This window comes from Canis aureus, chromosome 2 (assembly GCF_053574225.1).
Source record: "Canis aureus isolate CA01 chromosome 2, VMU_Caureus_v.1.0, whole genome shotgun sequence".
Classification (NCBI taxonomy): domain Eukaryota; kingdom Metazoa; phylum Chordata; class Mammalia; order Carnivora; family Canidae; genus Canis; species Canis aureus.
This window is the reverse complement of record NC_135612.1, coordinates 79,992,145-80,008,248: the sequence shown is the minus strand read 5'-3', so window position 1 is coordinate 80,008,248 and position 16,104 is coordinate 79,992,145. Positions and strand designations below refer to the sequence as shown.

General features: G+C 34.7%; 1 long non-coding RNA gene across 3 annotated transcripts in view; it reads left to right on the top strand.

Moving 5' to 3' along the window:
- Positions 1–3,079: 3,079 nt before the first annotated feature.
- The window catches only part of LOC144291079 (uncharacterized), a 53,863-nt gene continuing 40,838 nt past the window's right edge, over positions 3,080–16,104 (top strand). For all 3 annotated transcript variants that reach the window (XR_013358482.1, XR_013358483.1, XR_013358484.1), the window contains exons 1-3: positions 3,080–3,145; positions 12,761–13,051; positions 15,545–15,767. This is a non-coding gene — a long non-coding RNA (uncharacterized LOC144291079). The remainder of the gene's footprint in view (positions 3,146–12,760; positions 13,052–15,544; positions 15,768–16,104) is intronic.

Below are 16,104 nucleotides of genomic sequence, written 5' to 3'. Positions count from 1 at the left end.
AAAACACCATCTCTGAAGCAAAATGAGCGTCAAAAGATGTGAAATCAGTTACCCCTAAGGAACAATGAAACTGTAGGTAGCCTGAAATATTTAAATTAAATCACATTCTAATATGCAATATACTCCCTAAGAGAAATAACTGAAGAGGAATTAGCTTTTTTAGTCCTCTGGGATATCATTTATTACGTACTTGAATTAAACAAAAAAGCATATTTATGGGATTATATATCTGTATATGCATATGTATGCATATAAGGTGGATGCTTTCATTTGCTATTACTGTTGTAACAAATTACCACAAATGTGGTGGTTTAGAAAAATATAAATTTATTATTTCACGGTTTTGTAGGTCAGAAGTACAGTGGCAACTTTAATTCCATCTATAAAGTCTCCTTTGCTGTGGAAGATAACATATTCACATGCGTAACATCGGGCAGTGAAGGTCATGGAAGTCAAGATCTTACCCACTATAGCAGAAGAATCTTAATCTTTTATTATTTTATTCAAAACATATTTTTTATAATTGTAAATTATATGACAGGAAACATGCTAAAGATTTTACCCAGATAATTTGATTTAATCCTCACAAGAATCTACTAAGTATTATCACAGATATTTCATAGATGTCAACACATCTTTTCAAAATGATTACCAACTTGTCCAAAAACACAAAATGAGCTTAAGATCAGCCTGAATTTGGACTAAAGCACAGACTAACTACTCTGCTTTTTAATTTATGCCATAACAAACACACACTCACATGCAGATTCTTATAAATTAGTTCAGTCTTAATATGGAGTAATGAATCAATCATCAAATTAATTTTTGAATATGTCAATATATTTAATAATAATGTTATATGTAGGGCCATCATGACCACAATTATACTCACAAACACAAACACATGTATGTACACATGCATGATGTTGTTGCCTAAAGATTTTACTTTAGAAAAAAAATGCTTAGGGGCACCTGGATGGCTCAGGTGGTTAAGCATCTGCCTTTGGCTCAGGTTATGATCCTGGCATCCTGGGATCGAGCTCCATGTTAGGCTCCCCTGGTCAGCAGGAAAGTCTGATTCTCCCTTTCCCTCTGCTCATGCTCACTCACGCTCTGTCTCTCTCAAATAAATAAATAAAATCTTTAAAAAATGCTTATTATTTTTAAAAAGCTATATAAATCCACCAAAAAATGGTGCAATTAACTCTCATTTTAAAGTCTTTAGAAAGCATTCAAATACTCTCCTTGAATTTTATTTCTAATGAAGCAAAGAGAAAAATTCAAAATTAACAGCGTTCTACTTTTCCAAACGTATTTCCTGATGAGCTCTACCTCTATTTTTAGAGGCCTACTATCAGCACATTAAAACTGCAAATTTATTAGAGGAAATGATAAATTTATGGAACCTATGGTCTACTATGTTTTGGTTACTGTAATTACATATCCTTCTTATGTCAGTCACCAAGGAGCAAATTATTTTTTAATCGCCCAGTATTGCCCTATGCATTTCAGATGATATTAATTCATGATCGTGGGAGCTTGTTTCATGAACACAAGAAAAAAGAGAGTTTTAAATAATTTATTTTCCAGTAAATAATCATGCTGTTTGCTTCATTTGATTTTACTCACTTTTATCCTTAAAAGTAGCTGGGCAAATCGATTCTCAAGCTTGTCTACCTTTGCCCTATACTGGAAATATCTAGGGCTCTTATACTGTCAGTTATACATCTGTGTCCTTTCAAAATACATAGCAGACCCTACAGCCTCGCATATCTATGAACACAGTCAATGTCTGTCATGCCTGTTTCCCACAAGACAATGATTCTGCTCAAGGGAGACAGTAACGTTGCTGTTCCTTGGTTTTTATCTGTCCGCAAGTAAGCGGCTCGCAGAGAAGAGTTATGTTGGATTCCACTTGCTTGTCAGCTTTGTCACATCTTTTTCTTCTGGCTATATATTTTGTGATTACATTTTCATCATTTTCTGCTGATTACATTACTGAGAGTTGTTTCTACAGTGACAGTTTCTATTTGACATTAATTTTAACTATGGATCTGAGTATGGGGCAAGTGCTGAAAACTTGGAGGAGGGAACTGTTCTTTTTATGACACACAATCCCCCTATGAATTAGAAGTCCACTGTGTAGTTCAAAATGACCCCAAATTATACACTGTGTTTATGCTGGGGGTTACAAGATTGTGCACACAATTTCCAGTGAATTTGTGTTAGGTTTTATGAATGTATTTTCCAATCATTTGGTTTTGCACAATGAACTTTTGGTTGATTTGTCTTAAGTGTATAATACAGTATCATAAAACTCAGAGATGTCAAACTGCTGAACTTGGCATTCTTGTCCTATATGGTAATAATAGCAAATACTACAGATATTCTAATTCTTAAAACTTCCATCAAAGTTTAAAAAGAAGTTTTTGGGATTTTTCAGTCAAGAACTACTAAAAGCTGTATCATTTTAGTTGATTAGGGATTGACTTTAAATAAAATGAAATATATTTTATTGTGTTTTTATCATCACATTGATAAAACACCTCGTGATTAGGTATTCAGTGAGTATTTGTACTGTTAATTTAGAGGTATTCAATATGAAAAGTTATTTTTATCATCTTCATGAACCTTAAAAATACCCTGTTCAAAAATAATAATGAAAGAATAGCAGAAGCCAAAGTCATTTCATGTGTCAAATAGCCCCTGTAACTCTTTCCCATACACAATATTCTTGTCTGCCATTTTAATTTACTTATTTTGCTTCTTTTCTTCATGGTCCTCTTTCTTAAATCGTAGGCATAGTAAGCAGTAGGGTTTTATAGAAAGATTACACCCCAATATGACCTTCACCCCAATGTTGGATCTCTTTTCTTATTTGATACATTTAATTCTATTTTATGGATCAAAACTATTTCAGTATTATTTCTTGCTGTTATCTACAAAGAAGCCCGCATGGTTGGAAAAGGTGAGGCTAAAATTCTGCTGCACTCTATTTCCTTTCAGTCTTTCCTAGTAAAGGGGATAGTTGCCATCAGAATTGATCTGTTCCATGTAATAATGCTGTTCTGGAACACTACCTGAGAGATGCAGACTCAGGTATTGGTTCTGCTACGAAGATAATGGAAGGTCTATATCATCCCAGGTAGGGTTAGCTATTTCCTTGTTGCCTGTCTCCCAACTACCTAGCCAATGCCACTTTAGATTGTTTTGGCGGGGAGGGAGAACTTCCCTTCAAATGACCAATTTCTATATTAGTTAATGTAGCCCTAGCTACTACAATGAAGAAAGTATTAGTAGAAACTTATTTCTTTTTGACAATCCCAGCCAGAGTTGCTTTTCCACCACAAGATGACTGGGGGAAACGGACTCTTTCCATGTCATGACTCCTTCAGCACTGTCATCATAAGCAATCTGCAGAGAAGAAGGAAAGAGCAAGGTGAAAGTAAACACACACCCTAAGTGCCTTAGCCTAGAAATATTTCATTTCAAATCATCTCACATCTCATTGGTAATAACTCAGTACCTGACTGACCCATATTCAGAGGCTGAAAAATATAGAATCTGGCTGGGCAGCTGTTTCATGGCAATAAAGCTGCACTATGGATGGAGAAGCAAAACATTAATAAATGTGTAATTCTGTCTAGGAGATAAGTATTGGGGGCAGGTATAGGTGAGAAGGAAGCGTGTTTTGTGTTGCTTGGGAAGAATTGACAGCATATTATATATACTATTTGGAAAAATGGTTTTTTAATGAAAATGTATTTTTTCACAGAAACCAAAATATTTTAAACAAAAGAAACATAGGCCAACTTCATAGGGTCGCTGTGAGAATTAAACGCAATTTTCCATATATGAACTCTTCTTTGCTATTGTTCTTTTTGTCCTTGTTACTATCAATAAAGTTGAAGCTGTAATATATACATATGTATATGGAAAGAGAGTATCCTAACTATATTTTGAATATTGTTGTTTAATGATATCAGGTCAAACCATATGATATTGTCATTTTTATAGTGGAAACAATTTCAAATATCGGCTAATAGTGGTCAGACCAAATGTGATAAGCAGGACATTTTGGTTCCATGGTCTTTGCCCATGGGTGTAACTACTGTGAATGTGTAAATATGTTATATATATACATATATATATATGTGTGTGTGTGTGTATATATATATATATATATATCAAAAGGGACTTGCATATAGAATTAAACTTGCTAACCAGCTGAGCTTCAAATGAGAAGACTATCTGGATTATATACAGCCCAATATAAACACATGGGCCCTTAAAAATCAGAAGAGGTGGGCATGGTGTCAGCGAGAGAGATGTGGCAAAGAAAAAGCATAACACAAAGGCATGAGAAGAACTCAAGCCATCTTTTCTGGCTTTGAAGACAAAAGGACTTGAGTACAAAAGAATGCAGGTGGCCTCCAAGAGCTCAGAACCAAACTTGGCAGACAGACAGCAAGAAAATTGGGACATCAGTTCTCCAACCACAATGAACTGAATTCTGCAAACAACTGGTGTGAGTGTATAAGTAGATTTTAGAGCCTCCAGTAAAGAACTCACCTCTGCAGACTTGTAGCCTAATGAGACCCAGGTCAAGCTTCTGATGTGTAGAACCATGAACCTATACATTTGTGCTTTTTAAGTCACTAAGTTTGTGGTAGCTTTTCAAAGCAGTGATAGAAAACTAATGCATTGTTTTTAAAAATATATTCTGAGACTATTCACTTATCCCATCTTTTCCCTCTGTAGTAGACACAACTGATCTCCTTGCTTGTACTTCACCTAGTCAAAACTATTTTCCATAAGGCAGGCTGGGGAACCCTTTATGTGGGATCCCCAATATGTGAATCAAATACTGTCATTGACCTATCTCAACCTCTCCAAAGGTTTCCTATCAGAGTTTCACTGAAATCCAAAATTTCCTTTGTTATCTATAAAGCTTACATTTTCCACCAACTAAGCTCTTTCTGCAAGGAGATTCAAACACAATGGCTTTTTTCCTGTTTCTCGAGCATGCTAAGTATATTTCCACCTTAAAATGTTTTGCCTGCATTCTTTCTTTGCCTGGAGAGTTCTCTCTCCAATATTAGCATGTTTTCTTTCTACATATTTATTCAGATTTCTGTTCAGATGTCACCTGTTCAAAGCTATCTTTTACATGATTGACATGAAATAGCACCTCTTTCTGATTATTCTGTACCTTCCTATCCTACATTTTTTTCCTGCATAGTAGTTGTCACCACCTGATATGTTTTCATATGTTTATTTCTTATTTTTGCTTATTTATTTATATGTATAATTTTGCCATGAGAGCAAAACTTCTTATTTCATGCAGCATTGTACCCAGAAAGCCAAAAAAGTTCTAAAAATATAGCAGATGTTCAACAAATATGTGGCAGACCAATGCTGGCTTATGAGAGAATAATTTGGGTAAAGAATTTTGTATTACATCCACCTTAGAGTACAGAAGAGGCAGTGTAGCTAAATATTGATCAGATAGTAAGATAGTATCCACAAAGCTGGAAAACAGCAGCAGGACTATTACTACTTCTGTTCACAGATATCTCTGGTTAAATCTTTGACTCCTGCTGTAAGCCTCTAGATTTACATTTGGTGTTTTTGAGTCTTTTCATCTACTCCTGCTATGATCTCCCTTTGGAGTAACTATAACCCATTCGTAGTTGTTTCCCAAAGCCACATTTTTTCTTCTTGGTCCAGATCATTGTAGCTAACTTTTCATTATCATCGTGAATTCATAGCAGAAAACAGTATTGCCTCTTATTTCATAATGGAAAATAATCTAAAAGAAAGCCATCAATAAGTCAATAATCTTCACAATGCTCCCTCTAAGACAATGGCTACTTATGTACCCTACCTCAGTGATTACTCAAAAATCCATCCAGATTCCCACTATAAACTGACTACCATCCTTCATTACTACATATGCACCCTCTCCCTTAACAGGACCCCATTAATCATTAGGCTCTATCCAACTTATTTATTATCTCTCAAGTCTATCCATTTATTTCCATTACTACCATTTGAGTTCAAATGTTCATCATCATCTCAACTGTCTTCACTCACAACTAATTCCATGTAACCAGATGGTATTCTATAATGATGTTGGTCACTCCTTGTTCCTCTCTTTCTTTAAAGCCTTTCAAGATTTTACCATATATGGGTAATAAACTATCTCAAATTTGTTGGCTTGAAATAAGAATCATATTATTTCTTCACAAATCTGTGGGTCAGTTTGGGCTGGGCTTCTCTGGATTGGTCTTTTCTTGGTGTCTCCTAGTCATATATCTGGCTGCACTTCTCTGGTGGCTTCAATGGAACTGAATGATCAAAGACGGTCTCACTCACATATCTGGTAGTTGGTTCTGACTATTGGCTGGACTTCCCTGTTCAGAAGCCTTTGAGCTTCCAGTTAGACAGATAGGGATTTCTTTTGTGGCAATTCCAGGACAGCAAGAGATGGAGAGCAAAAGCTTCAAACTTCCTGATGTTTAGACTTGGCAGTAACACTAAATCAACTCATGTTTATTGATCAGAACAAGTCACAAGCCTAGATTCGAGCATGGGTAAAATAAATGTTATCTTTTGATTGGATTTAGGCAAAATCACATTTCAACAAGCCATGCAAACAGAGATAGGAAGAATTTTTTCAGGTCATCCATTCAACAATTACCATAATCTTCCACAAAGCAAAATTAAAAATTACATTGAAGGTGCTTAACACCTTGGCCTTAGGCTTCCTTTCCTACCAACTCCATTTCATAATATGTCCTCCACTCATTTGCTAGTAGCAACAAGAACTGCTAGGACTCTGATCAAAGTACATCCCTTAAAAAAAAAAAAAGTAATTATTTGAGAAAGGGAGATAGAGTGTGTGTGTGTGTGAGAGAGAGAGCACGAGCAGAGAGGAGGTGTAGATGGAGTAGCAGACTCTCTGCTGAGCAGAGAGCCTGATGCAGGACTTGATTCCAGTACCCTAGGATCATGACGCAAGCCAAAGGCAGACACTTAACCAACTAAGCAACCCAGGTGCCTTCAAAACATACTCTTATAACTGAATTTTCTAGATTTTTCTCCGTGCAAGACCCCTTTTCAACAGTTAATTTGTTTGATTTTTACAATGTATAACTTGTTACTTCACACCTGCATAATTGAATCAACATCTAGCCATTGCAAGACTCATGGCTAAACAGTCACTTTTATGATTCTTCAACCAGCTTATCACCCAGCTCCCTCTAAATCTCTGATGAGGAATTATTTCTTCCAGAAAACATCCTTTAACCTGCTGACTTTCCATCTAATATTTGGTTAAGTGCTGTTCATCGTTCTCTCAACATCATGGTTCACAATAAACTTTAATTTATTTATATGTCTATCCCTTCTTGTAGATTTTAAATTTTTTGAGGGAAGCCATTGTGTCTTACTCACCATTGAATCCATGGGAATCTAGCATCATACAAAGGACATAAAACAAGTTCAATCAATATTTGTCAAATGTTGCCTTGAATCATATTCCAATTGAAAAACCACTACTTAGCTCTGGTGATGCCACTGCTGAATTTGTTTCATGAAAATACAGAGATATAAAATGCCCCCGAAGAACTTACTACTGGGGTTGCCTGAGTGGCTCAACAGTTGAGCATCTGCCTTTGGCTCAGGGCGTGATTCTGAGGTCCTGGGATCGAGTTCTGCATCAGGCTCCCTGAATGGAGCCTGCTTCTCCCTCTGTCTGTGTCTCTGCCTCTCTCTCTCTCTCTCTCTCTCTCTGTCTTTCATGAATAAATAAATAAAGTCTTAAAAAAAAAAAAAACTACTACCCTATTGGCTTAAGGAGTGGGTCTGAATTATAGAGAGTTAAGTCCTATTCTCACTCTTTTTTAAAGAAATACTATAGCAATTTTTTGATCACTGATTTTACTATACAAATATAAACCTTGAATTGTGCTTTAAGACAATAAAATGCTCTCCAAATACATATATTTTATTATATTTCTTTTAATTTTGCCATCATTACATCAATAAAGAACGTCAATAATGGATTCTACAAGCTCATTATTTTATTTTATTATTTTTAAAAGATTTTATTTATTTATTCATGAGAGACACAGAGAAAAAGGGGCAGAGACACAGGCAGAGGGAGAAGCAGGTTCCAAGCAGGGAGCTGGATGTGGGACTGGATCCCTCATCCCAGGATCACACCCTGAGCCGAAGACAGATGCTCAACTTCTGAGCCACCCAGGTGTCCCAAGCTCATTATTTTATGTTAAAAATTGCTGCCAATTTTTATTATACTTGTGATTCCTTCTTTATCACTCTCTTTGTTATCAGTATAGTTTAGTGTCTATAAATGTTAACTTACATCCCTATAAGTTTTTTTTTTTTTTTAATAAAATACCTTTAGAAGGACAGATTTGATTGAATGTTTACAATTGTTAAACACTACAGTTTTTTAAACAGCTAATTACATCTTGGAATTTCCCTCAGAAATCCTTGGAAGAATTTATATTTATCTTTTTTTTTTTTGATGCTAGTTTTTTTTATTTGTTTCATATGCAATTGTTTCATCTATCAACTGTTCTGATTGGTTTGTTCCTGCACTGCTTGCTAAAAGTTTTTTCTATCATATGATTTGCAACATTGCTCATGATAAAAAAAAAAAAAAGATCCTAAATACTCACTAACAGGAAACTGATTAAATAAATTATGGTACATGAACATTATGAACTATGTAGAAATGTTAAGCTATTTTAAGCTTTATTGTTGACATGAAATGTTCTGGCACACGAAGAGGTAAGAAGACATCACTACACATACAGTGTGACTTCAATTTACACTAAAAGGCTAACAATGCATAAACACATAAGTTGGGGATAAATTTATGATAAAAGAAATAAACCCAAATCTTCTTTGTTCTCAAAAAGGAGAATGAGGTGATTTTCTATGGGTAAAGAGTAAATTGTGTGCTTTATGTATTTTTGTGAATCAGTTAATATTTATCAATAGCAACAATAGCTAACATTTGTTGGTAGCTTACTCTGTGATAAGATATCCCAAATTCTAAGCAGTGATTTCCTTAATTTTCATAAAAACTTGATGAGACATCTACTAGTATCTCCATTTAGCAGATTTTGAAAAGTGAGGCACAGAGGTTAAATAAGTAATCTGAGGTCTAAACACTAGAGAGCTAGTGTTTCTAAAAGGAGTTTTAGAATGAAACCCAGGAGTTTTGGGATGAGTTTGTTGTATCACTACAGTTTATGTAGTATTTGTGTGACTGTTTCAACACCATACATTACAGAAATGCCTGGAAACCAGTATTAATCTCAAACAATATTGTAATTTTTAAATTAATACCAAGTACGTGGGGTTTCACTTATTGTTCTGCATTGATTTAAATATAATTTTGTACCTATTCTTGATAATGATAGTGTTTAATTGGAATTTCTTTAAGATTTATTTTTCAGCAATCTTTACACCCAACATGGGGCTCAAACTTACAATCTCAAGATAAAGAGTCCCAAGCTCTACGACCAGCCAGGTACCCCTGGAATTATTTTTATTTAATTTTTTTTAAGATTTTTATGTATTTATTCATGAGAGACAGAGAGAGAGAGGCAGAGTCATAGGCAGAGGGAGAAGCAGGCTCCATGCAGGGAGCCCGACATGACTTGATCTTGGGTCTCCAGGATCACGCCCTGGGCTGAAGGCAGGCACTAAACCGCTGAGCCTCCCAGGGAATCCCCTGGAATTATTTTTAAATTCAATTCCTTTTGTTCCTGTAGGTCAATCTACTACTTACAGAAATACTTTTCTAAGGCAAGTATAAAATCAAAATATTGCTGTCACAGCACTTTTCTATTAGAATTGCAACACTTTAGATACAGATTGCCATAAGAATACTTGTTTCTTTTTGAAACATCCAGCTAAAATACAAATTTTAATATATTCCTAATTGGATCCTTTAATAATACAAAATCCACATAGATCTTTCTAAGATGTTGGAGTTTTCTCCAAATTTTCTCAAACTTACCTTGTAATTTTTGTTTTCCCATTGAAGACTCCCAGCTCCAGACAGACTCACTTGAATGATATTGCCTGCTCATTGCCACCAGCAACTAATTCAACAAACAGATGGCATTTGTGAGACAGTGCTAGACACCATTGTGCATGTGATTTTGCCCATTTGATATTCTTCTGTCTCTTTCTTTAAAATCCAACTCTCTTTCAAGTTTCCCCAATATGTTTTTTAAAAAACCAGATGTTTCTAACTGTTCACACTCTCCTCTGGATGCCTCTGGCATTCATGAATATGGTTTTCACCTTGTATATTTGCACTTGTTTGTGCTCTGCTTTGGGAGCATGTGGAGAAAGCTAAAGAGCCCATGCTCTTTATGTACAGCTAGTTCGTATGTTCGTTAAAAGCAAAGACTTTTTCTTATATCTTTCAACCGTGACTCCTATACATAGTTTCAGATGGTGGACTCTGAGTAATTGGTAGTTGACTATTTCTTGAAGTGAGATTAAAATGGGATGGAAGAAAAAAGAGTAATAAATAATGTAGGAAAATAAGCAGAAAGTCAAGAGAAAAAAAAAGAATAAACTCAAAAGAAGATTAAATGGAAGGAGATGGATAACAGAAAGAAACTATCCATATCCTTAGCTAAATATAATTAAATATGAATTGCAAAGAGATCTTTACACCACAAGAGAATAGTTGTACAGTTTTTAGATATCCGGCTTCTTGTTTTATATTGATAATAAGTCAAGCTCCATAAGTGGACACTGATTTCCAAATTTTAAAAGAAAAATAAAGTAAAATCCTACATATTTTTTTACTATTCCCAAAGAAATATTTTATCATTTTAAATATACTTGAATGTACTTTTGAGCTTAATAAACATATGTAGTGCCAAAGTCAAGCTAAGATACACTCAAAATTTAATTTAGAGGCTAATTTAATAACTCAGCATGTCATCCTTAGTCTTACAGATTTACTTCATTATCAAAACCCCATAGGACACTTTATAATCAAGTAAACAAAATTTAGGAATTACTTAAAACCTCGAAGAAGACTGTAAGAATTTCCCATATCTAGATAAGTTTATTTTTGCTTTAGTTCATATAAACTTTGCTTTTGCATGCCTTATTAAAAAGTAACAGATATAAAGCAAGTCGAGAATAGATTTGTTGTAAAAAGATTCAAATTTACATGGGGCTACTGATAACTATAACATATGAAAAATTCATTTATTGAAAATCTAAACACAGAAAGCTTCTAGTTGGCTAAAATAAGCAATGTGAACTTAAATAAATTTGTATATACCATCTTCATACCAGATACCATTTATAGAGTTAGTTTCTTACCCAAACTGCTACCTGATCTGCCATAACACCACCAAAATTTACATATTAAAAATTATTGACTATTTCTCTAATCTTAACCTTGACATCTTTATGGGTTTTCTATATTAATTAATTCAATGATCATTCCTGGCAGTAAAGCGATAAATCTGGAAGTCATCAAGACCTTTGCCATTATCATTTATTACAATTACATTCCTTGCTTTTCCTTTAGAATTTTTTAAAGATATCTTTTGCTTCAGACTATAGCAAATGGGAGTTAAATAAAAAATAACAACTTACAAAGTGGACTGTACTTGTTTCTCAAAACTACTTTCAAGAGTCTCAACACTATACCAAACAATCTATGATATACAACACAGATTGAGTTCAAATTCCTTTTACACCAGTTTGCTCTGAAAAGTATTTATGAGAATGGGTCACAAACAACTTGATTTAACAGTAACTCAGTATAAGCTTACATATTTTATTTTACTTAAAAAAAATTTAAAGATTTTATTTATTTATTCATGAGAGACACCACAGAGAGAGAGAGGGGGGCAGAAACACAGGCAGAGGAAGAAGCAGGGATCCTGAAGCGGAACTCAATCCCAGGACTCCAGGATCATGCCCCGGGCCGAAGGCAGGTGCTAAGCCACTGAGCCACCCAGGGATCCCCACGCTTACATATTTTAATGTAACCGCTGAATTCTTTAGAAACTTATCTTCTTTTGATTAATTATTTGATTAATTTTGATTAATCTAAGTTAAGACTATAAAACATCCAAATCCAAAAACCCTGATATATTTTCCTCAACTCTCCTCTTCTGAGAAGATTTATAGTTCTTTTTGATTATAGTATCCTTTGCTACAACAAATGGCAAGGCTTTGTATTTTTAATTACACATATGTTCATTATAGTCTTCGAATATTACTTAGTTCTAGAATTTCTTTATAATTCTTTTTATAATTCTTGATAAAATTCTTTATGTGGACTTATATTTTCTTGAGCTTATTGATCACAGATATTTAAACTATGTCTGATACTTCCAAAACCTTATTTATCAGTGGATATCTGTAACTACATTTTTACTTTTTGTATTTAATATTTAGATCTTCTTTCTTGAGTGCTGTGTAATTTTTGACCAGGTACAATGGACTTTTCAGAAAAATTATGGAAGTTTGGGACCATGTTCTTTTTCTTCAAAGTTCAACCAGAAAGATATAGTGAGAAGATAATTTCAATCTAAAGAGCTACTTCGATTTGGGCTTGCAGAGTTTGAAAGACTGTGTAATTCTGTTTTATTAATACTCTTAGAATGCACTGTACCCTTCCAAATTTTTGACTGAGAACCTGGGGTATATGATATAGTACCTCTCCCTTTATCAGGTCCATACTTCCAATATATGTCTCCTCGGGACTCTGAAACTACTAAGTCCTGTTCTGTATTTCAAAGACATTCTGAACACCTTTCTCTGAAGAGCTTCAGAAATCTGCAAATACCTAAGAAAGTCACTGGAAACAGCACTGACATTCTCAGCAAGAAGCACTGGACCAAGTTGTTCTCAAGGGTTCACCAGTAATTCTCACTACAGTAAACACCTTGAGGAAACTACATGCTTGAAGAAGAGAGAGGAGTGACGAAATGAGAACAATGAAGTGAGAGAAAGAAATAAACATGTAAGTACTTTTAATTACATAATTCAAGATTATTACTCAATAATTATTATTCAATATTATTAGAGAAAATATATTATCTCCTCATGTACCTACAGAGAACGTGGCTTTCATTTCTCTACTCTCTATTCTAAATTGATTTCTTTAAGTTGGTTCTCCAGAGATAAGAAATATGTACCTTGATTGATAAAAACCTGAAATTAACCTGATTCTATATTCACTCTTTGGTGGAGCAGATATGTTAAATGTCAATACACACAATAAGAGATCCAGCTTCATATTGTGTCAGATGTTTATTTTTAAACTAAACTTATGGTCAAACTCAAGTTTATATCCAGGGTTACATAGTCCAAGGATGTATTCCAGCAAGAACATAGGAATCTTTTTCCAGATAATTCATTCAACTGGAAACACATCAATAGTCTTCCCATAATTTTTTCCAGATAATTCATTCAACTGGAAACACATCAATAGTCTTCCCATAATTTTTTTTCTCTTTCATATTTTCTCACTACTGAGAAAAACAGGTCAGGTTTGTATTGTGTGTTCAGCTGTCTTCTACTGAAAAGATAACCTCCAGAAGCTCCTACTCTGACTGATAAACCATGTGACATTTGGGGTCTCCTGGAATTACTGTCAATTCAGAGCCAGTGTGCAGTAATTACTGAACTGTGATTATTTTCTTTCTCCAATGCACAATGACTCTGGCAAATGTCTATGTGTCCCTTTTCAGAAGGCTAAAAGAAAGATTAACAGTGTGAATTCTGGGCAGTTTTTTGAGGCCTTTCCTTAAGGAGACCTAGCCTCCCCTTTATTTAAAGAGATTCTATAAATTGGCTCATGTCTGGGAATTGATTGAAGGGCCATGACTCTGTTTTTATGATTCAAGTTAGACTTGTTCACTTGTCCTAGAACTTTTCTGCTCATACAGATCAAACAAGAATTTAAAAGAATCTCCATCTATTTCACTTCTAGAAACACCAAGTTAAAAAAAAAAAAAGATTATATTGAAGAAAGGATATGTGAAGGTAGCATTTATCTAATGGAGTAAAAGCTAACAAAATCCATGTAGTATCTAAAATGATCAACTAACCAACACTATAGGTCTCGTGAGTCAGACTCTTTTTTTTTTTTAAGATTTTATTTATTTATGAGAGAGACACACAGAGAGAGGCAGAGATACAGGCAGATGGAGAGGGAAAAGCAGGCTCCGTGCGGGGAGCCTGATGCACAACTCCGTCCCAGGACTCTGGGATCACGCCCTGAACCAAAGGCAGATGCTCAACTGCTGAGCCACCCAGGCGTCTCAAATCAGACTATTCTGATTCTGATTTTATTCTGCTATCCATTATGGTACCATAACTACCTTGCCTTTGGGGACTAAGTGCTGCCACTTAGTCCCTGACACTCAGGGATCCAATTATTCCCATTGCATTCAGGTTTACCAGTTCAGTGACAGGAGTTCCCATTGGAACTTCTAGATGCCTGGGTGACTCAGCGGTTGAGTGTCTGCCTTTGGCTCAGGATATGATCCTGGAGTCTCGGATGGAGTATCACATTGGGATCCCTGCAGGGAGCCTCCTTCTCCCTCTGCCTGTGTCTTTGCCTCTCTCTGTGTCTCTCATGAATAAATAAATAAAATCTTAAAAAAAAAAAAAAGTGATCACAGATCACAGAGGTCTTCAAGTTTCTGGGGTTCACTTCACAGATTTATTCTTCACAGCCATGGTAAAATATATATTCTCCAGAGCCTTAAATATAGTGACCTTAACGTTGCAATCTCCCTAAGCCTTTGTATCTCATCCACTATGGTATACCAAGGCAATTTTGACAATTTAACTTAATTTAATTTAGGCCACCTTTTGTTCCATGTTTGAGTCAACCAAACAAACCAATCTTTATAGTTTTTTAACCACTCAAACTGCAACATTAAATCCAGAATCTCTGCTCAGTGGTCCCATATCAAAAAATTCAGCCTGATTCAAATTTATGTTCCACTGTTATCCCACATCTTCAATATCTATTTGTACACATATTCCCAAGGCTTTTTTGTATATTTGGAGAAAAATAATGTGGATTTTTGGAGTGTAGCATACTTCCTCATGGGTCACATATTGTACCTCACCTTCATGTGACTCGTGTTTAGTTATAGGTCTAGAAGGAAAAAGAGGTGTTGGTATGGGTTTTGAGGAGAATCAGAAATGTCTTGCAAGGCAACAATCTCTTGAGATACCATTTCAATTTACTTGGGGAAAGCAGAATTGATCATTCAGAGGTGGAATAGCTAATTCTATTTACAAAGATTCATCAAAGTTTGGGCTTTAATATCCCTGGTTTCATCAGGGTCTTTTCATTTGTCCTCATTCCGATTTTTAGAATCACATTTCTTTCCAGCAAATGCCATCAATTTAGCAACAGATACCTTGTGAGGTTAAATATTCAATTTGCATTGTAATTAAGGCACTTGCTGAATGTGATTTTGGATTTGTTTTTCAGCAATCTTAGTTCTGGACCTATAGAAGATAATTATTTCTTTCAAGGAAAAAACAGTAAAGTACTAGAAGAGAGAGATCAACTGAAAAAATAATTTGTAAACCAAAGGGGACCAGAACTTGATGATTTTGAAAAATCAGCTTCTCCAAGTGGCAAAAGATATGAAAAGGCCAAAAGAGTGATCATACCACCTCTTGCAGAAACTTCATAAAATCAAAAGTTCAAGGTCAGCATGTTTAGATACACAAAGGGCCTTTTTAATAGACTAAGGGTATACCTCCTTAAACCTATAAGTTAAATTTTGGAGCACTAGAATATTTGAGAATACTATTTCTGAACCATCTCAATAGAACACCACTTTTAAAAAAAAGATTATATTGAAGAAAGGATATGTGATGGTAGCATTTATCTCATGAAGTAAAAGCTAACAAAATCCATGTAATATCCAAATACACTCATTATTATTTTTATAATATCCAAATACAGTATTATGAAAATAGTTTCAGCAGAAACACTGCCAATTTGGATTAAAAACGACAGAAAGATACACATTTTTAAAAAAT